At 39.4% G+C, this 21,518-nt stretch overlaps 1 protein-coding gene across 1 annotated transcript in view; it reads left to right on the forward strand.

Moving 5' to 3' along the window:
• Positions 1 to 1,963: 1,963 nt before the first annotated feature.
• The window catches only part of STARD13 (StAR related lipid transfer domain containing 13), a 716,694-nt gene continuing 697,139 nt past the window's right edge, over positions 1,964 to 21,518 (forward strand). The window contains exon 1 of the mRNA XM_020997115.2: positions 1,964 to 2,104. The gene's annotated coding sequence lies outside the window, so the exon portion shown is untranslated. The remainder of the gene's footprint in view (positions 2,105 to 21,518) is intronic.

Consider the following 21,518-nt stretch of genomic DNA (forward strand, 5'->3'; position numbering starts at 1 on the left):
GGGCTATAAAGAAGTCTATGCTCTAGGTTCCACACTCCTCTGCAAACTGCTCTGTAATTCCTGTGGGGGCCCTAATCTGTCTAAGAAATGCAGCTCTAAAGGTGATTTCAGGCCTATTTGGATCATAGAATGTTAGCACTGCAAAGGAAACTCCTTTGGAAAAGAACGAGTCCTAGTTCCTCATTGTAAATTGGAGAAAGGAGCCATAGGGACAGTGGGATCTTTCAGGGTGAAAAGGCTTTAGGGATGGAGGGATCTTCTAATGAGAAGACCACTGGAAAATGGTGAAGAAAGAAGTCTAGAGAGTTAGAAGCAGAGCCTGGAGAGAAATAAAGGGAAAATCTCATTTTGTTTTTGTTTTACACAGGTGATTAACTGTGTAGACAACCACCAGTCCCACGGGTTCAGAAAGGATTGGAAGGAGGACCAGGCAGCATCCGTCTGTCTTTGAGCTCAGATCAGGCTTAACTCCAACCTTGAATTTGAATTTGGAAGACAGTTGCTGTTACATTGACTTTGTTATCCCCACCTGCATTTCTTCTCTTTTCTGTAGCATGCTGTAACATGTAAATAAAGGCACGATGAGAAAGAACCCAAATGAGCAAGTGTTTGCTCAGTCAGTCAGAAAGTTCTCCTGTCACTGTAGCTCAGTATGCATCCCTCCCCTCACCATAGCTTCTGGCTAGCTTGGCAGAAACCTTAAACTCAAAATTTTCTGTCTGTCACCAGCTTGATTTTGCAACTGAGACATGGGACAATGTGAATGTTGCCAATGGGCCTAGTGAGGCAAAAGGGAATGTTTCCAAATAACATAGTAAATTGCCGGAGGGAGGAGGAGAAAGAGAGAAGGAGGGGAGAAGGAAAAGGGAGGAGGCACAGTTCAAGAATTTTGGTTATGTCACGTTGGTAATAACCTTTACCATGTATCCCCAGCTATAGAATTTAATCCAATAACACACCCTTGTAATATTTCTTAGAGAGAACTTTCCTAAGTGAGCTTGTTCAGTTGTTTCAATCATGTCTGACTCTTTGTGACCCCATTTAGGGTTTTCTTGGCAAAGATACTGGAGTGGTTTGCCGTTTCCTTCTCCAGCTTATTTTATAGATGAGGAAAAGGATGCAAATAAGGTTAAGTGACTTGCACAGGGTCACACAACTTGTTAGCATCTGAGGCCAGATTTGAGCTCAGGAAGATGATTCTTACTGCATCCACTGCGCCACCTAGCTTCCCAAAGTGAGCTGTTAGGGTTTAACCATACAACTCCTAGTCATGTAAGCCAGAATCACTTAAGAGGTTTTCTACACAGCTCTTCCTCCCTTAGAAGACCCTCTATCCTGCTTTCCCCATACCATAGACCATATAAACGAAGACGCAGAGATAGAAAGGATATTAGAGGTCATCTAATCCAACCCTTTTGTCGTAGGGTCATAGATCCAGAGCTGGAAAGAACTTCAGAGGTCAACAAGTCTTACACCCTCATTTATAAGGGAGGTAACAGGAGAGCCTATCGAGCTTAGGCAGCTTGCCCAAGTCACAAGGGTAGTAAGCATCAGAGGTGGGATTTGAACCCAGGTCCTTTGACTCCAGGTTCAGTAGCCTTCCCACTGTGCTACTCTGCCTCTCTTAATCATTTCAATGGGTGGGGCTTTACTTCCGAATCCCTGTAAATGGTCACACTGGTTTATCAGGAAGCTAATTAACAGCAAACAGATTTCCACTTTCTAAAATGAATGAAGGACAGACCGTCCCATCTTGCCAAAAGCAGGAAAACTGTTGATTGGCTGGAGGCTTTTTTTTTCTTCCCCAAGAGATTCCAGGGACCTCCACAATGAGGTGCTTTGTCTGGCTCACACCAAGGTTAATTTGGCACCTCAGTCACAAAGAGCATATGCTTCCTGTGACAGACTTCCAGGGAGGCAGCTTCCCACATGTGCTCCCCTAGTCTCCTCATTGGTGCTCAGAAAGGAGAGGGTGGGTCCTCCAAGAGAGCCTGTATGTGTGTATGACAGATGAGATTTTTTTTTTAATGTAAGAAAACAAAACCTGGACATCTGATGCCCTGTTTCAAAAGGCAAAGACTTCTTTGGACCTGAAATTTACAAGGTAAGTAAGCAGTACTCTGTCACATAGCTTGAACTTTGAAACGGTCGGTGGGTATGATCTTAGCGCATTCTCTGAAAGTCTTGGTTGTTTAGTGGCTAACTTTAACATACAGCAGGGTCTGCTGCTGCTTTTATAATAAGAGCTCCTTCCCTGCCAAACTACTGCACACCCCCATCTCTGATAAAAAGACTTACTTCTTCTTCTAAACAACTTTCCACAATGAAATAGTCGTGGAGACCGGTGGTCATTTTAAACTCGGGTAGAAATGATTTGGAAAGGCTAAGTTTTCTTTCTGATCTCAGGATAATAAACATATTGAAACAGGTCCAAATTAGCTCTGCCATTTGGAAAATGGGTCTGCACAGAGGGGACAAATTTTGCCAACTGAGGGAGTCCCAGGGGAGCTGCCGCACCATCAGATGACATTTGAGTCTGTGGGTCTTTATTCTGATTGTCATTTGGTGCTGGCTTATGGAAGGCACGGGGGCTTAACTGAGCCCTGCTATCCTACGGTTGGGGTGGCCCTGCTCTAGAAGAAATGACAAATCTGTGGGTATCAGGTGTTGCTGTGCAGGCCAGTTTTTCATGATTGGGGCAAATTAGATTGAGAGATTGGAAGTCATTACAATGCAACCTGAAAGCCAGAGTCTTGTCACAATCAAAATAATGTCGGAAGTGTTCACCAGGGTGTGGGACAACTAATCATCTGAGCCTATTCAGGAAATCTAATACTTCTTTCCAAAAGGCATAATGCCTTTCTAATTTTTTTTTCTTTTAGTTCCCTCTGATTCTTTATTGCTTAGGTGGGAAGGCTAGTTGTGTTTGGTAACTAGAACAATCAGCCTCTGAAAGGGGAAAAGTGTCACAGCAAATTTTTTTTTCTTGTGTAAGAAAACAAGGAGAATATACTTTGGTTGTTTAGAAAATAGAAGGCATGGCAAAAAATATGATTTATTTTTTATCTTTTCTCAGCTCAACCTGTCTCTATTGCACAGGTAATAATAGTCAGCTACTTATGTCATCTCTGGAGATATCCAAATTATTGTTTATATCCTCTTTTCCTGTGAGCTCCAAACAATCTAAAACCTTATTTTACCTCCTACACCAAAACATTCACCTACCTGCTCGAAGTTGTTTTTCTCCTTTGATAAGTCACTTATATTTATTCATTATCTTTGAGCCCTCAAAGTACTTTATACACATTCTGGGGACAAGAGCTATCGCCAATTTTTTAGTTTGGGAAGGTAAAGCACAGGCAGGAAGGCAGGAAGAACCTTGTCCAAGGTCACATGGGAAAATAGTCATCAGACAAGACTAGAACCAATTCTTCAGGCTTCTAACCAAAGATTCCATTCTAGGAACCAGGCTGCCTCCCCTGTTCTAGCCAGAGTTATTTCCCGAACCTGCATTGTAAATTACCCTGCTGCTCTCCTGAGCTACATTAAGACACATCATCTAAGTGAGGTATTCATTCACTCCAAGGATTGGAATGTGGAAGGACCCTTTGCTGTGACCAGCTCATGAGCAACCCAATCTCTGTGAGCCTGGAGGAAGCAAAACTCTCTCCACCAAACACACACAGTAAAGTAGGTTGGGTTCCCAGGACTGATAATGTCCACGTCCATATTTATCTCTCCTTCTTGCTAATCTCCACACAGTTTTAGAGTGAAGTCAAACAAAAGAGGAAATCCTTAGGAAGTGGAGGTGGGAGTATTTACTTTCATTGGTCAGAAAGAACTCCCCAGAATGATGAGGCTGAAAAGACTAAGTCTCATTCCTGGACTAACATTCCAATATGTGATTGCCCCATTGTAAAGAGTTATTTTTAACTTAACTCTGTTTCCACATCTGCAAATATAACTCATGTAAAAATAAATATTTAGGGAACATCTTACTTCCATTAAACAGAGACAACAGAACAGGTCTTGGGTAGTTTAAATTTTCTTTCTCTTTTTTTCCCCCTTTCTCATAAAGAAGACACGGAAATGAGGATGAAAAACACTACCTGATTTCATTCAGGAAACATTGCACTGAATGTGAACATGCCCTTAAAGTTCTATAGTCTTTCCATGGAAGCCCAGTTTCCACCCTTATTAGAAGAAAGCTTCCTAGGGTTCTTCAGTTGTTTACCTGGGACAATCTCTGTTCTTTGAGATTGGTTGGCTCTTCTGGGTATGAATGCCTGACCAAACCATCCTGAAGCGATAAAAGACACATATTTGTGTCTAATGGTAGCCATCTCTAGGGCAGGGGGAGGAGGGAAGGAAAAAAAAAGGAATATGGATGATAACTTTATTGTATATTTAAAAGGAATAGCAAATTGTGCAGAATAGATCTGTAGTTTCATATGCATTCATCTTTTTTTTATCATACCATGTTATGGAAACGTTTGTCTTATTCCACAAATTAAAAAAAATAGTGAAATTAAATTAAAAAAGAAATAACACTATCTTTGCCCTCGTGCTTTTGTTGTTTTGAAAGGGAATAAGATACGTACACAAAATCACATATGAGCAGTGCATTAGAGAGGCACAAAGTACCATGTGAGGTGGGAAGGAGGGAGTTGTTATTGAGTCAGGTGGACGGTCAGTGACAGATGATCAGGTTTTCTCTCAACCCCAAACTTAATGTAGTATATGTAGGAGTACCTATGGTAAGCATATAGAGGGCATCCAGAAAGGAACCTTAGATAGTTTGATTATATTGTGTTTTGGATAGAAAACATGTAGATTTTTGTGTTCAGTTCTGGACACCACAGTATGGGTTGGCCATGTCAAGATGGAACATGTCCAGAGGAGTTCATCCAAGTTGATGAGAGAAGTCAAAACTGTGCTATGTAGTGATCTATAGAAGGAAATGGGCATGTTTATGTCAGATAAGGGAAGATTGTCTTCATGTATTTGAAGCACTGCCATATGGAAGAAGGATTAGACTTATTTGTCTTCCCCCCAGAGGGCAGAACTAGAACCAATGATGGTGAGTTAGAGACTCAGATTTCATGTGAAGAAAATTTTCCTATTAAAAGCTGTACAAAAGTGGAATGCACAGAGAGATAGTGAGTTTCTCCTCAATGGTGAGCTTCAGGTGGACACTGTATGACCAGTTTTCAAGGACTTTGTAGCAGGCATGTTGTGTGGGTCTGCAATTAGACTAGCATGATGGAATCAAGGATTTAGAGTAGTAAGGCACTTCAAAGCCCATCAAGCATCACTCCCTCACTTTAGAGATAAGGAAACTGAGGCAAAGACTTCCCTAGGATCACATAGCTGATAAGCACCTAGGTGATCTTTGAAGTCTCTTTCTATTTGACATTCTATGATTCTATTGAGGCTGTTCTTTGTGTCTCCAGAGAGAGACAGGCTTATAGCTAGGTCAAGGGCTATTGTCTAGGGGTTCTATTTCATCTTTCTCTGATTAGTTATAGCAAATATGTATATAAAATGCAATAAAAATCAGCTTGTGTAGAGACAAAATGCATTATAAAAGTACAGACTTCAATTAAACAAAATTAAGAGAGCAAGAGACCTGATGTCAGTTTACCAAGCAATGAGTGGGGCAGAGGAAGAGAGTAATGTGAAGGGACAAACTGACCAGGTCCCAGTGCAGCAGCAAATTCTGTCCTGGCAGATATCACTCCTCAAGTGGGTCAGTAAATCAGACAAGGCTCCAACAGCCTGTGATTATTTGCAGTGTGGTAGCAACAAATGGCAGCATCATTTCTTTGCAATTGACTGGCCCCTGGCCTGTCCCAGGCATTTACACAGGAGAACTCCAAGGCTCCCACCTCCCATGATCCTTCCATCAGTCTCTCCTTACAGTTAGAAAGAACTATGCTTCTTTTCAGTTTCTTTGCTAATAGAGGACTAAACTATGATAAATATTTGCTTAAGGTCCCAGTGGTCACTGGCAGTCTTAGAATTAGTGCTCAGGTCTCTGGACTTCCAGCTCACTGCCCTTTCCACTATACCACAATACCTTTCCAAGATTAATATTTAGGATTGCATACATTACCATTTGATTTTGCACTTTAGTTTCCTTTATTCTTTCATCCACTTTCCCCTTAGCCTTCCCTTTCTTCTGCTCTCTATTTTTTCCTAATAAGGAGACTGCATCTTGAATGGAAAATGAAATTAAATAATACTGTTTCATGCTTGTCTTGAAAAATAGTTCTTCAACTTGCTCAGATGTTTTCAATGAAGTCCAATGGGAGAGCATATGTGTTTATAAATCTACATTTGCAGTAAACCAAAGAACTCCATTTATTTGAAAGTTACTATTGAAGGTCCAATGCCTCTGACATTAAAAGATTGGTTCCTTTCACTGGAGACTTTTGAGAATTATCAAATAAACAAAATCAGATGAACATATAAATATAAACTATAATCTAGGTTTGCACAAAAGAGGAGATTATTGAGAGAATGTGACTTCTCCTTGCTCTTTTGTAGAATTGCAGGTTCATGGACATGGAACACTGCATTTGTCAAACTCTTTTGATATGTCGATTAGTTTTAATGAATATTTTTCTCTTCCCTTTTTTTTCCTTCATTATAAAAGGTAACTCTTTGGGGGGTGGATATGGCAGGAAATGTTGATGATGTAAAAACAAGAGAATATCAGCAAAAATCTATTTTAAAAAATAAATGATATGTTGCCTGGGAAACCATGCTAGCGGGGCTGCTATCACCTGAGGAAGACCCAGAAAACTTTCTGAAGCTTGAACCCTCCTCACCATCTGATAGCCATACTAACTCAGATTGTGGGACATTCGGTTCAGTGCTTAATAGAAGTCTGTTAAATTGTTGATGAAAAAGAGACAAGAACCAGGTAGAGTTCCTAGCTATGAGTGTACCCTGGGTACTAAAAGCCCTTAGAACAATACTGTTTAAACAAATGAACAAACAAAAAGCAGGGCAATTCAAGGGAGAAGGTGATATTTGAAGGTCTGCTAGAGATGAAGAACATCAAATGCATACAGAGCCCCCTGAAACTGAATTTTGCAAACGTTGCCAAGGGGCGGTGGAGAAGTTAAGCAATTGTAAGCACATTTCCCTGAGAAATGTCAGTGTGAAATTCCAGGACTAGAGTGCTTTGAGAACATCCCAGTTGAGTTTGTGAGTGGTCATTTTCATGGGTAAAATTTTTCCTAGAGGATCTCATGTGAAAGTCTTCACATTAGACTCACGATAAGGTTAAGAATAGGAACACAAAGACTTAGACTTATGATTTCTTTGGTGTAGAGATCTCCTGGGTCAAGAAATTCCCTCTATGAATGCAAGTTGGAACCTTCTCTGTGACTAGATAACTAGGTGGCACAGCAGATAGAGCAATGAGCCTGGAGTCAAGAAGACATAGGTTCAAATCCAGCCTCAGACACTTACTAGCTATGTGACCCTGGGCAAATCACTTAACCCTGTTTGCCTCAGTTTTCTCATCTATAAAATGTGCTGGAGAAGAAAATGGCAAACCTCTCCAGTATCTTTGCCAAGAAACCCTAAAAGAGGTCACAAAGAGTCAGACACAACTGAACAACAACAATTATTAATTCCGGTCTGACATGGCCAAAGAAATTTCAAGGTCATAGAATTATAGACTAACAGCTAGAAGAGACCTTAGAGGCCATGTATTCTAATCCCTTCATTTTGAAGATAGATACCTAAGATTACACAAATTGTAAGTTGCACAGCCAGATCTAATTCAGGTCATCCGACTGCAAACACAGCATTTTTTCCACTGGTTCATCTTTAGCTTACCCTTCTCTGTCATTCCTCCTCAACATTGCCCCAGAAAATATCCAATCAAATTGGAGTCCTGTGGATTCTGCTATGATTGGGGCATTATCACCTATCCCTCAAAAACACTAACATTCTGTAAGAGGCAAAGTCATAAAGATTAAAAAAAACAATAGCCCTTCCTAGCATACTTCTTCAACATGAGACTATGTATAGATTGATGTATGAAGTACTTGGTGGACATCAAGACGTAGATATGTGTGGGGCAGCTAGGTGGCGCAGTGGATAGAGCACCTGCCCTGAAGTCAGGAGGACCTGAGTTCAAATCCGGCCTCAGACCAAACACTTGACACTTACTAGCTGTGTGACCCTGGGCAAGTTACTTAACCTCAATTGCCTAAAAAATAAAAAATACAAAAAGACATGGATATGTGATAGTGAGGAATAAGCAGTGGTCTAACGCAGGCAAAAGCATGACAAGATTGATGTAAGCTTTCCCCCATCCTGGAAATGAACTTGCACTGAATTTTGTTGAGGTGAAAACCTTCTCTTCCTTCAAGGACCATTTCAGATGCCACCTCCACCATTAAATCTTTTCTGACTCAACCAGTTAGAAGTAATTCCTCCCTCCCTATATTTCTTCTCTCTCTCTCACTTGCTCTCACACTCTCCATTGAATACATCTTATATATGTATCACATTCTAACCTGTGCTACAATTATATGTGTGTGTGTGTTGTTTCATCCCTCTTACTAGATAAGTTATGTGAGAAGAAAGGGCTGTGTCATTTTTCATTATTGTAGGTCCAGGGTCTGGAATAGTGCCAAACATATAACAAATGCTTAAAAATGATTGCCAAATGAAGTAGAATCTACTTGAATTGAATTGAGTGACAAGTTATGCCATGTGGGCAAGATTACAAATAAAGCAAGAACAGAGTATAGAAATTTGGAGACCAATAGATGTCTCAGTGGATAGAGCACTGGACTTGAAGCCATAAAGACCTGAATTTAAATCCTACCTAGGACTCTTATCAGCTATATAGTCCTAGGTGAGTCTCTTAACCTGTCTGTGTCTTTGACTTTATCTTGTGTTTATTTATACATATATATGTCACATCTCCTCAGATGAAGATCAGCTGGTTAAGGGCAGGGATTGTTACTTTTTTTTTGTCTTTGTATCACTAGCACCTAGTATATTACCCTGTGGTATTAAGTGGTTTCTTAATAAAAAGTTTGCTGAATTTAATTTAATTAAACTGCTGGCCATTGACTTGAGGGTGGCATTTCAGTTGCATTCAGAAAAAAAAAATTATTTTCCTTAGACCAGTTCTTAGCCTTTTTTTAAAATAGTCCTTTATTTTGTAGCTTGAGGGCTCACATGGAAACAAAGAGGCATTTCAGCTACTGGATTTACAGTACTGATCCAAGGAACAGTCTCAACTCCCAACATAGAGGGCAATAGAAAACAACAGGTAAAGCTGTTTCTGTCTCCAAGAGCTCTCAATTTAGGTCTGGAAAACAGGGCACACACACAGAATGCCTTACAAAGTATCTTACATTAAAAACAAGAACAAGTCAGATAAGCGTAAAGCAAATATGTGAATCCCAAAGGGGAAAAGTAGCAGTTTGCGTGTGTAAAGTACATGAACCAGGGGGCCAGGAGGAGAGAAGTAGAGTATATAGGAGGTCTTTGACACACAGTCTGAAACAATGGAGAATATAGAGTTTGAAAAGCATGTTCTATTCCTACAACAGATAAAATCTTGTTTCTTTACTATCATTATCATATATTCAATCAGCATTTATTAAGCACTCACTATATCCCAGGGGCAAGGAAGGAACTGACATTATCACTATCATCATCATCACCACCACCACCATCATCATCATCATCATCATCATCATGCAGCTCACATATCTATAGGTCTTTAAAGTTTGCCAAGTCCTTTGCACATATCTCATTTGCTCTGACTTTCTCTTGGGATTAGAAAGGGAAATTGTGTACCATAAGCAAGTGAATACAAAATAAATACAATGTAATTTCCAGGGATGGGGGAAAGTACCAGCAATTTCATGGAGTGGAATAGACCTCATATTGGAGGGGGCACTTGAGTGTTGATGCTTGAAGGAAACTAGAGATTTTAAGAGGCAGAAGGAAAGAGATAGTACATTCAAAATATAGAGGAAAACCTGTAGAAACACACTGAGAAAGGAGATCATGAATTAGATAGGGTGTGCTGGAGACAGCTCTAACCAACCTGCTAGAGGTGATTTTAAAATTTTCAGTGTTAGTATTTATAACTCAGATATCAACAAATACAACAAATTAGGGCTTGGTTTATTGTTTTGTTGATTGTCTAGACTAGAGTGTCAAACTAAAATAGAAATGAGACCACTAAACCATTCACAAAGATCTTTGTAGCTACATATTGACAGAAACCACATGCAGGCAGACCTCATTTTTTTTTTGCTCTTTACTTTATTGTGCTTTGTAGATGTTATGTTTTTTCTTACAAATTGAAGGTTTGTGGCAACTCTGTGTCAAACAAATCTATCGGCACCATTTTTCCAATACTGCGTGCTCACACCACGTCTCCATGTCACATTTTGGTAATTCTCACATTTCAAACTTTTTCATTATTATTATATTTGTTGTGGTTATCTGCGATCAGTGATTTTTGATGTTACTATTGTAATTGTTTGGGGACACTATGAACTGTGCCCATGAGACAATGAACTTAATTGATAAGTGTTGTGTGTCTTTTGACTGCTCCACCAATCACGGTTTCCCATCTTTCTCTTTCTCCTTGAGCATACCTATTCCCTCAGACCCAACAGAATTAGAATTAGGTCAATTAATGACCCTATAATGGCCTCTAAGTATTTGAGTGAAGAGACAATTGATGCAACAAATTTGACTATTGTGAAATCTTAAGAAATTGCCACAGCCACCCCAACCTTTAACAACCACCACCCTGATCAGCCAGTAGCCATACATATTAAGACAAGACCTTCCACCAGCAAAAAAAAAATTATGACTCATTGAAGAATCAGATGATAATTAGGTTTTTAGCAATAAAGTATTTTTTGATTGAGGTATATACATTTTTCTTAGACATAATACTGTTGCACACTTAATAGACAACATTATAGTGTAAACGTAACTTTTATATGCACTGGAAAAGCAAAAAATTTGTATGAGTTACTTTATTGTGATGAACTGAACCCACAACATTTCCAAGATCTCCCTATGTTAACATTATCTATAAGGTTTTTTCTTTATTTTTATTTATTTTGTTAAACATTTCCCTATCACATTTTAATCTGTTTTGGTGCACTTGGGAATATTTGGGGCTGTATGCAGTCTAGGGACAGCATGTTTGACAACTCTGGTCTAGATTTGAAAAAGTGATAGAGAAAATGTTAATAATCCAGAATAAACTTAAAAGTGTCATGTATACTTTTTTTTTTCAGAGAGTCAGTTGTTAAACATTTACCAGCAAGCCACTGTGTGTGAGGAACAAGAAGTAGACTTGCTTGACTGGAAAGTATAGAGGGGAGGTATGTGTAATAAGCCTTGGGGGGAAGGTTGGAGACAAATTGCAAAAGGCTTAAAATTGCAGAGAAGTTTGTATTTGATCTTCAAGGCAGTGGGGAGCCCCTACAACTTCATCAGGAGTGACATAGTCAGGCTAATATTTGGAGAATGGATTGGAGAGGAAAGAGAAAACCAGGAATAGAGAGACCGTCATTTATCACTAAAGCTTTCAGGTATGTTGCAAATGAAGTGAACAGATGCAGAACCTGCAGGGGTACATAGAGAAGTTGAGTATATGACAATAAAGGAAGAGGGATGTCAGACTACCCTCATGGTTGGCATGCACCATGCTGTGATGCCAGCTGCATGGTGGTTGTACATCTTCAAGAATAGTAGTGTCTTTGTGCTTTTGGCTTTGTTTACATGAAAGTCCCATTTGGAAATGTTTTGGCCCCTGTGCTTTGCAAATGTTGGTTCTATACAGCTACATTTCAAGAACTAAAGAGAAGAATTTGAGGACCCTTAAATGGAACTTCATGCTCAGCAGCAATACCAATGCAGCTACAAAGCCCATGTTATCCCAAAGGACAATTTCACCAGTGACCTGTGGAGCAGTCTGCTCTTTCTGTACCTTAAAAGAATGAGGAAAGGAGCAGGAATTACTTGCTGTTCCTGGAAATCTTGCAAAGTGCCCAAGAATCAAAGGAATGTGTCCTGCCTGCTTCACAGAATAGTCAAAACTTAGCCATTATTACTATTGCCCTTCCTTGCTGGAATGGCAAATAGGAACTTTGCAAAATGGGAACATAGCCCAGAACCATTTGGTCAAACTGCAGGACCCACCAGTGAAGCTTCTAGAACAATGACCATGCTAGAACAGTCCCATCAACCTAATATAGTACATGCTCTGGAGTTATTATTCCAACCCCCCACTGCTGTTGGTAGGCCAGGTACCCCAACGTGTGGATGCTTGTCCCATCTGAGGACATATTGGTATATTTTTAAACGTTCTAGAATAAGCACCGCTGGTATGCTTCCTTCCACTGATTATAAGTTTATATCAATTAGTCAGCCAGACTTAATTAGCTCTTAGAAAGTGGTATTTTCTAGAGATATAGAACTATTATATAAGAATATAATAATATATAGACATATTGTACTATATCTATGTAGATATAATACATTACATAATTAAATATATTTGTGTAAATATATTATATCTACATAGAGATATTATTTATAAATATTGTAAATTGTTGTTTAGTTATTTTCCAGTCACGTGCAATTCTTCATGACCCCTTTTGAGGTTTTCTTGGCAAAGGTATTAGAGTAATTTGCCATTTCCTTCTCTAATTCATTTTACAGATGAGGAAACTGAGGCAAACAGGGTTAAGTAACTTGCCCAAGGTCACACAGCTAGTAAGTGTATGGGGCCAGATTTGAGCTCAGGAAGAACAGTCTTTCTTTCTCTGGGCCCAGTACTCTATCCACTGTACCACCTAACTGCTAGATATAATAGATATGAGTATAATAATGGTAATTAGTACAAAAGATTCCCTCAGAAGTCTGTGACTCAATCTTTTACCATGCATATGTATCTAGTAGGCTCAAGCTTAGATAGCACATGTGGCAAAGAGACGCAGCTTCTCAAAATCTATTTGCTGGAGTCCCCAAGATGTTCCTTTTAGGTATGGTGAGGCTTTTCTTCTGGGCTCCTTGTAAATTCTTAATTCTGCCTCTTCTCAGTGTGGCCAGTCTCTCCTTCCTGATGCAGATATTGCCACGAGTCCTGTTGTCAAGAGAACACTGCTAAGATGCCAATGAAAAAGTCCAAATTCTCTGATCCTCTGAAAAGAGGGAAGAACAAGCCAAAGTGGAGGCCCTCTCTTTCCCCAAAAGATTCCTTCTCTTGGGCCTGTTTGGAGGCTTCCAGCACTGAGATGCTAAATGCTCAAATCCTCAATTTCAACCTAACTCCCTGGTTTTGTATAAACCCTACATGACATGACCACAATCTCCCAACCAATAGAAATGGGCTTCCTGTGCAACATCACTCCAGTTTATCCAATGGTTTTCAAAGACATCTAAGCTGACCAAGAACATTTTGTATTTAGTCTAAAGGTTATGATTGAGTTGATAGAATTTTAAGTGGTTTGGAGTGATTTGATCTATTTAGTCAATCAACTCCCACCATTATACTGAAAAATGACCTCCCACTTGGGATCCCCATAAACAAAAGCTAGGAGTCCCATGAGACCCTAATAGAGGGTCAAAGTTTGGGAATTTCTTCATTTCTATCTACTTGGTTCCCTTATTCTCATTTCAAATCAACCTTTTCTCAAGCAACTTAGAGTCCGAAAGCCAGTGTCTTCTAGAAGGTTAACTAGCATCAGTTAGTCTTCTAACCAGTTAAAACTTGATGCAAGTTAGTATTGAAGGGAAGAGGAGGAAGGAAAACAAAAGAAGGAAGCCCTTATCCTTGTGGGAGAAAGCCGATCCTGTGCAGTGATTACCCCCCTCTCTGAAATGGCCCTGTAATGTAATTGTCTTTCCATCAACATTGCTGAGTGAAAAGAACAGAAAAGCGTGTGGGGGAAGAAAATGACAGAAGGCACATAATTGGTTTTTTTCTCTTTCAATTAGTTATTGGTCAAGAGAAAGGCTGTAAAGGGAGAAAATTGTTTCACAACCTATTTAGCAGAATGAGCTCTGATTCTTGTCTCTAACAGATTTCAGAAAACATTGTTCTTTTTTCCTTGTTTTCCCCTCACCATCAGTTTTGCAGACATTTGCATGTTTTATGACATAAAATGCAGGGAATTGGGACAACGTTATCTAACCTTGCTTCTTTTGTTGAAGTGCTTGTGGCCTTTGTTTCCCTCTAACAAACTGATTTGCTCTCCTGGAAATATAAAGGAAATCTTCATAGCACTGACATGTGGCCAAGGCTGTTGAACCAAACATTCTGCTCAATGTGAAATTTGAATGAGAATTTTCCACTGGACTAGAAAGGAAAAGTATTTACTTAATTTTTCATGAAGGGAGAAAAAAAGCCAAACAACAGACTTTGTTGATGGGGAACCAGTGGCGGGTTAGATGTCCTCTCATCTGTTACTAAGCCAGTGAAACTATAAACAATTGTAGAAACAAATTGGACATGTCTGTTAGTCAATCTGTGTAACCCTGCATTATCTGTGATAATGACCTGTATGGAGGGCCATATATAACATAAAAAGAGCTTTCTGTGTTAGTTTGTACTTGACGGGAAACCCTGTGGAATGTACATCAGCAGCTGAATGTCTTCTTGGCACCGTCACTCTTTTCTCTTTCAGGTCTGAAACATCCAAAGCTAGTGCTCTGGATTTTGTCAGACAGTGAAATTCCTCTGTGTTATCTCTGAGGGACCTAAGAACAAGGCTGAGAAAGGAGTGATTTAATTGCAAGTTGTTCATACCCATTGCTGCTTGCCCTGTGGAAAAAGCTTGTCTGAAGGAGTTAGATTTATCCCCAGGCATTGGCAACCCCATTGGGGATCGCCTTCAAGGCTCTCCTTGATGTTGCCAGTTCACTTTGCTAGGGTTTGAATTGTAGAATGTCAAGGTATCAGGTTCAGATGAGTTAAGAAATAGTGTATTTTCTTTGCAGAGACTATGGAACAATGGTGCTCCAATTTACACTGAAAAGAGCTAACTTAAATTTGGTTGGAACCCTTCTAAATAGCACGAGACACTGGAAAATTGTACATTTGGATTCCTAGGACCCAGATTTGAATGCAGATTCTGTGACTTTAACTTGCATGTCCTTAGCCAAGTATACAACCTTTCTGGCCTCAGTTTCCTCACCTACTAAATGAGAGAATTGGACTAGATGACTTCTGAGGTCCCCCCAGTTCTAAATCTCTGAAATCTTCAGGTTCTAATGTGTTACCATTTCCCTTCCTTTCTCTCATATGTATCCTCATGGATTTAGGAATAACAGTCTATGAAATAAATTTACAAGTTGTAACATACACAAGCTCTACGACATTAAAAGTTCTGGGTATGGCAGGAATGATGTTGTTCTGTTCAGTGACTAGACCATAGAATCATAGCACATGGAGGAATCTTAAAGATTTTCTAATCTTGTGCCTTTCTTTTGCCCCTAAGAAAACTGGCCTTGAGAGGCTGTGTTTTGCATACATTTGGCAAAGCTGGGACTAGACTTTTGGCTTCCTGACTACCAATCAAACACCCTTTCTACTATAGCACAATGGTCTGAAGGGTCTGTTGTGGCTGGCATTGGATAGATGGGATAAAGGGCTAAGGAATTCTATTCAATCACCATTCTTCCAGCATCCTAGGATAGAAAATGTGGTGTTGTCTTTGGTTTTTCTTTCTCTTTTATCCTCTGTTCCTAGTTTGTCACCAGTTGTATCATTTCTTTTTAAACACTCCTTCTCCATTCCCACAACTAACAGCCAAAGCAAGGAAGGCCTCATCCTTTCATACCTATAATGACTGTGGCAGCTTCCTAGCCTGTCTTTGAACTTCCACTTCCTCCTCACTTGAATTCCTCCTTCACAACATTGCCGCAAATCTTCCTGAAACACTGTTATTATACTGACACTTCTCTGCTCAGGTGCTTGTAATAGCTCCCTATTTTTCACTGGGTCAAATCCAAATTCCTCTGTATGTGTTTCAAGGCTTGCATAATCTGGCTCCACTTTGCCTACCTAACCATATTTTATGCTGCTCCCAAATACATTATTCTTCCACTTCAGTTAGGCTTATCTTCTTATTGTCTTTCTCTATGTTCATTCTGGATTCCCATAATAATTTTTGTTGTTCAGTCATTTCAATCATTTCTAACTCTTTGTGAGCCCATTTTGGGGTTTTCTTGGCAAAGATATCAGAATGATTTGCTGTATTCTTCTCCAGCTCATTTTACAGATCAGAAGCTGAGGCAAACAGGGTTAAGTGACTTGCTCAGGGTCACACAGCTAGTAAGTGTCTGAGACCAGATTGGAACTCTGAAAGATGAATCTTCCTGATTTCAGGCTTGGCACTCTACCCATCTTGCCCTCTAGCTGCCCTCTCCCATATTAATAATTAACAATAATAATAATTAGCATTTACGTGGCACTTTAAGGTTTATAAAGTGTTGTATATATGCAATCTAATGTGATTCTTGCAGTGACCTTATGAGGTGGGTACTATTACTATTATCTCCATTTTACAAATGAAGTAACTGAGGCTAAGATGATGATCTAGCTAAGGAGGCTGAGAAGAGACAATCATCCAGGTGGGATGAGTAGTGTCATAAAAATGCATATCCAATAGGAAAAGGTAGTCATCAGCTGTAAAGAGGTCAAGAATGATAAGCATTGACAAGCAGACATTAGATTTGAGATTAAGATGAAGATTGATCATTAAGAGATCATGGATGGCTTTGGAGAGAGCCATTTGAGTTGAATGATGACATCAGAAAGCAGATTACAAAGGACTTAGGAGAGACTTTGAGGAGAGGCAGTAAAGGAACCAATTGCTTTTTCAAGACCTTTGGCTAAGAAATGGAAGAGGAATAAAGGATGGAGATGATCAGATCAAGTGAGGTGGGAGAGAGGTGGACATATTTGTAGATAGCACCAAAGGAACCAGTTAATAAGCAAAGATTGAAGAAGGTAGGGGATTCTCATGGGGACAATGCAATAGAAGCCAGAAGGGGATGGAATTAAGGGTACATGTAGAGGTGTTGGCCTTGGAAGAAAAAGGGCTACCACTTCATCCAAAACTCTAGTAAAGAAGGAAATAATGGATGCCAAGGGCTGGTGAAATGGCAAGAAGAGAAGTCAACCTCTCCTGAACTGTTTCAGAATTCTTACCTCCTTTCAAATCGCAGCTCAAGAAGACTTCTATGTCATGACAAAACCCTGCCTCCAGCTATAGGTGGTAATAATGACAATAATAGTATTTCTACAGTACTTTAAGGTTTGCAGAGTGCTTTACAAATATTCTCATTTGATCCTTACAAGAACCCTATGAAGTAGGTACTGTTATAATCCTTATTTACGGATGATGAAACAGGTGGACAGAATTTAAGTGACTTGCCCAAGGTCACACAGCTAGTTAAGTGTCTGAGGCTGGATTTGAATTGCGATCTTCCTGACTTTGGGTCAAGTATTGTATCCACTGTACCACATTTTGGTGTGCTTTCCCTTCTCAAACTACCTTGTATTTATTTCCCATTGTATATATCATCTCTTCCCACCCCTAGCAAGATATAAGCTTCTTGAGGATAAAGAATATTTTTGGTTTTGTTTTATCTTTGTATTCTCAGAGCCAAGTACAGTGTCTTGCATTATAGGAGTTTAATAAATATTTGTCAAATTGAATTGTGTAGGGCAAAAACCAAGACTAGACTTCTTTTTATGTTCTTTCCAGCATCTAATTCATTAACTGTGTATGTAGGGAGTGCTTAAATGAATACTTGTTGACTGATTGATTGAATACAGTCATGACACTAATTCCAAAATTCCAGTATCCCAAGGCACACCCCTAGAATGAGGATACCACATGACTTCCAGGTATCAGAGTCTTTTTTTCCCCCTAAGAATTAAATTCAGATCCTGAACAACTTGTGATTAGAAAGTTTCACTCATGCTTTTCAGCAAAAGGAAAGATCATTCATCCCAGTGTCTTTTCTATTTTTCAGTTTCGGTTATTAGATTTTTCAGATGAATCAAATTCAATGAATCAAAGATTACCATGCCGAGAAGCCTTGGCTTTTGTGATATTAGAAGACAATTAAATGGGGGTGGGGGGAGAAGAAATGCTTTCTTTGGAACTAAATCCATTATCCCATTTAAGTACTAGCCTCCTGAAGACAGAGGTTAGAGCTTTGGATTAATGGAGTCAAAGCGATTAGTTTAATCACTGGGACACCAAGCTGTCATCTTTTCTTTACGAGTAATACGCCTAACCCCAAGATGCAAGCACACTGCAAATGCAGTCTGTTGATCCTGAGACAATCTAAGTAGATCAATATTACTGGAAGATATGTCAATAGGACAATATCATTAATATCTTTGATTAATCATCACATAGTCCTTGAGCCCTTACCATGTATAAAGCATTGTTTTAGACCCTGCAGGGAAAGTCTAAGAAGAGAAGTCCAAGGTATCTTCAAATGGGGAAAACAAAATATAGAGAAAGGTTTAGAGAATTACTATGGGATTGTAATTTTTTTTAATTAAAGCTTGAAGCTTATATTTCAGCAATAAATCTAGACTAATCAAAGTGGACATCTCCAATTTTCCTTTTGTCTAAAAAAGGTGACCAGTTCTGGCTCCATAAAAAATTTAATGACACTATAGGATGTTGCTGGAATTATCTTTCTCTTAGCTTCTTGTTCATCTATTTCGGGGAGAATAGAATAGTAAACTATGTGATATTAGAATGTTCATTTTGGTTTCATAATTGGAATAATGTAAATTATATTTCTCATTCTATTAGAATATTTCTCACTCTATTAGAAAGGACAGATTTAAAAAGATCCTGTAATAATTAAGTAGAATATAAGTGCTTACACCAATAGAATAGTTTTTTTAAAAAAACTCTATACATAAGTAAAATGTTAGCTTCTTGAGGACAGGGACTATTCAATTTTTTGCCTTTTTTATACCTAACACATACCAAAAACATATGGCCAAATGACAAGAGAAATGGATGGATAGGATGATAGCCTAAGGAGAATTCAGGGAAAATATGCAAGAATGTTAGGTGTACCTTTTATGCCAAACTGGAGAGGACTGGGAGCAGGATGGGCAGTCATGGATGGATAGTGAATTACATCATTAGTGGGAATACCCATATTGTCAGTCAGCCAATCATCATTCATTTATTGGGAACTTACTATAAGTCAAGCACTGTGCTAAGTATTAAGAATACAAAAGAAGCACACACAAAAAAAAGTCTTTGCCTTCAAAGAACTTCTTGTTTTTTGTCCTTTATTCTCGAAGAGGACCTATGACATCACGAGGGTGATGTCTTGACTTTTAAGTGAATTGGATTTAAGTGAGGGACATCTGTGCGGTCTTCAGCCTCACTCTCCCCTCCAGAGTCATTCGGAGTCCAGTGACAAGACAGGATGACTGGTGATGGCCCCAGATACAGTAGAAGACCTTGGCCTTTTTAAGCTAAGGTCTTTCCCAGGTCTCAGTTTGTCTGAGCACAAAAAACTTACATTCTAATGAAGGAGAAAACATTTAAACAACTATGTACATATCAGATCTGTTAGAGTGTAAATAAGAGGTAATCTTAGTGAGAAGGCACTAGGAATGGCAGAGAAGGAAGGAGAGAGCAGGAAAGGCATCTTGCCTATGGTAGGATTTGATCTGAATCTTAAAGGAAACCAGGGAGTCCAGGAGGCAAAAGTAAGGAGAGAGGGCATTCCAGGCACAGAGTCTAGATATTGAATGTTGTGTGAGGAGCACAACAAGAAGGACAATTTTCCTGGGTCATGGAGTGCTTGGAATAAAGTATAAAAAGAATGCAAAGATAGGAAAGGGAAAGATTGGGGAGGACTTTAAAAGTCAGAACATTTTATTGAGTAAGCAGATGACATAGACCTGCACTCATAAATTCCTTAAAGTATTTGATTACCCCTAAAGCCTAACTAAGCACTGTGTACATAGTAGGTGCTTTATAAGCATTTGTTGACTTCACTGTGATAGCTTTCATCCTGTCAGCTTCAGATAATTGGATGCGCCTTCTCCCCCCTAATTAGCAAAAAAAAACATTCTCCCTCAAAATCATAAGTTGATTAAGAGTCACCTTAGTCTGTCTTGAGCCAAAGTAATCAAAATTAAATGGAGTTCAGGATATGTTAATCTTTATGTTAAATTTGTAATAACAAGACCAAAAGAAATTATGGATCGCTTGAAAATTTGATGACCAGGACTCCTAGGTGGCGCAGTGGATAGAGCACCAGCCCTGAAGTCAGAAGGACCTGAGTTCAAATCCAGCCTCAGACCAAACACTTGACACTTACTAGCTGTGTGACCCTGGGCAAGTCACTTAACCCCAATTGCCTTAAAAAGAAGAAGAAGAAGAAAAATTTGATGACGGTTGATGCTCATTATGTCCTACCTTTGAGCAGGAAGGGAATGTAGACATGAGGTATATTATCACCATTAAATTCATCAAATTCACCTGACGATCTTAGGGCTTTTACAGAAGCCGTGTTCAGAAAAGCTTGAAGTGGACTGAGTACAGTCTATACTTCTATAAAAGTGGAGGGGCTTCTCTTGGGTATTTGTACAACCTGGGCTGCAGGATCAGGAAAGCAAACAACTATTTTAGCAAAAGCTTGTGGACAGGATACCAAAGTTACAGATTCAAAGCTAGAAGGAGCTTTAAAAGTCATCTATTCCTATCTATCTATCCCTAGAACTCAGACACTTACTAGCTATGTGACCCTGGGCAAGTCACTTAACTCTGTTTGCCTCAGTTTCCTCATCTATAAAATGAGCTGGAAAAGGAAATGGCAAACCATTCCAGTGTGTTTGCCAAGAAAACCCCAAATGGGGTCACAAAGAGTCAGATGTGACTGAAAATGATTGAACAACAGCATTCAGATCCCCTCATTTTACTGATGAGGAAGCCGAACCCCATAAAGGTCAAGTGACTTCTCCAAGGTCACACAGATAAAAAGTAGCAGAACAAGGATTCAACTTCTAACTGACTTCTAACTCCAAAGTGCTACTCTTTCCACTACACCAGTTGGTCTACAAGTCAGAGCTAATAAAAGCAGCCAGGAAGCTTTGCCAGAGCTGGGGTTAGAATCAGGGATGAAAGAAAATGGAATTGGAAATGACTGTGAGAAAGAAGCCTACTCAATGAGTTTATCTGTGCCAGGATGAAGTGTGTACTGAGAGTACATTTGTAATTACTTTTCTGTATTTATCTGGCACCCTGAGAATACTGCACGAAGTAGTTTTGGCCCTTTAAATGGCACGATGTGGGAGGATTGTAGTGTAGGGGTGGGGAATGGGGAGGTTACAGCATCAGAGGGTCATGCCAAATATAGAAGATCATGAGCCCAAAGGCTAGACTCCAGAAGAATAACTCCAGTTTCCTGGGGGGTGACATTGAAAAGTTCCATGAAGA

Source organism: Phascolarctos cinereus, unplaced genomic scaffold (assembly GCF_003287225.1).
Source record: "Phascolarctos cinereus isolate Bilbo 61053 unplaced genomic scaffold, phaCin_HiC Scaffold_726;HRSCAF=1367, whole genome shotgun sequence".
Taxonomy (NCBI): domain Eukaryota; kingdom Metazoa; phylum Chordata; class Mammalia; order Diprotodontia; family Phascolarctidae; genus Phascolarctos; species Phascolarctos cinereus.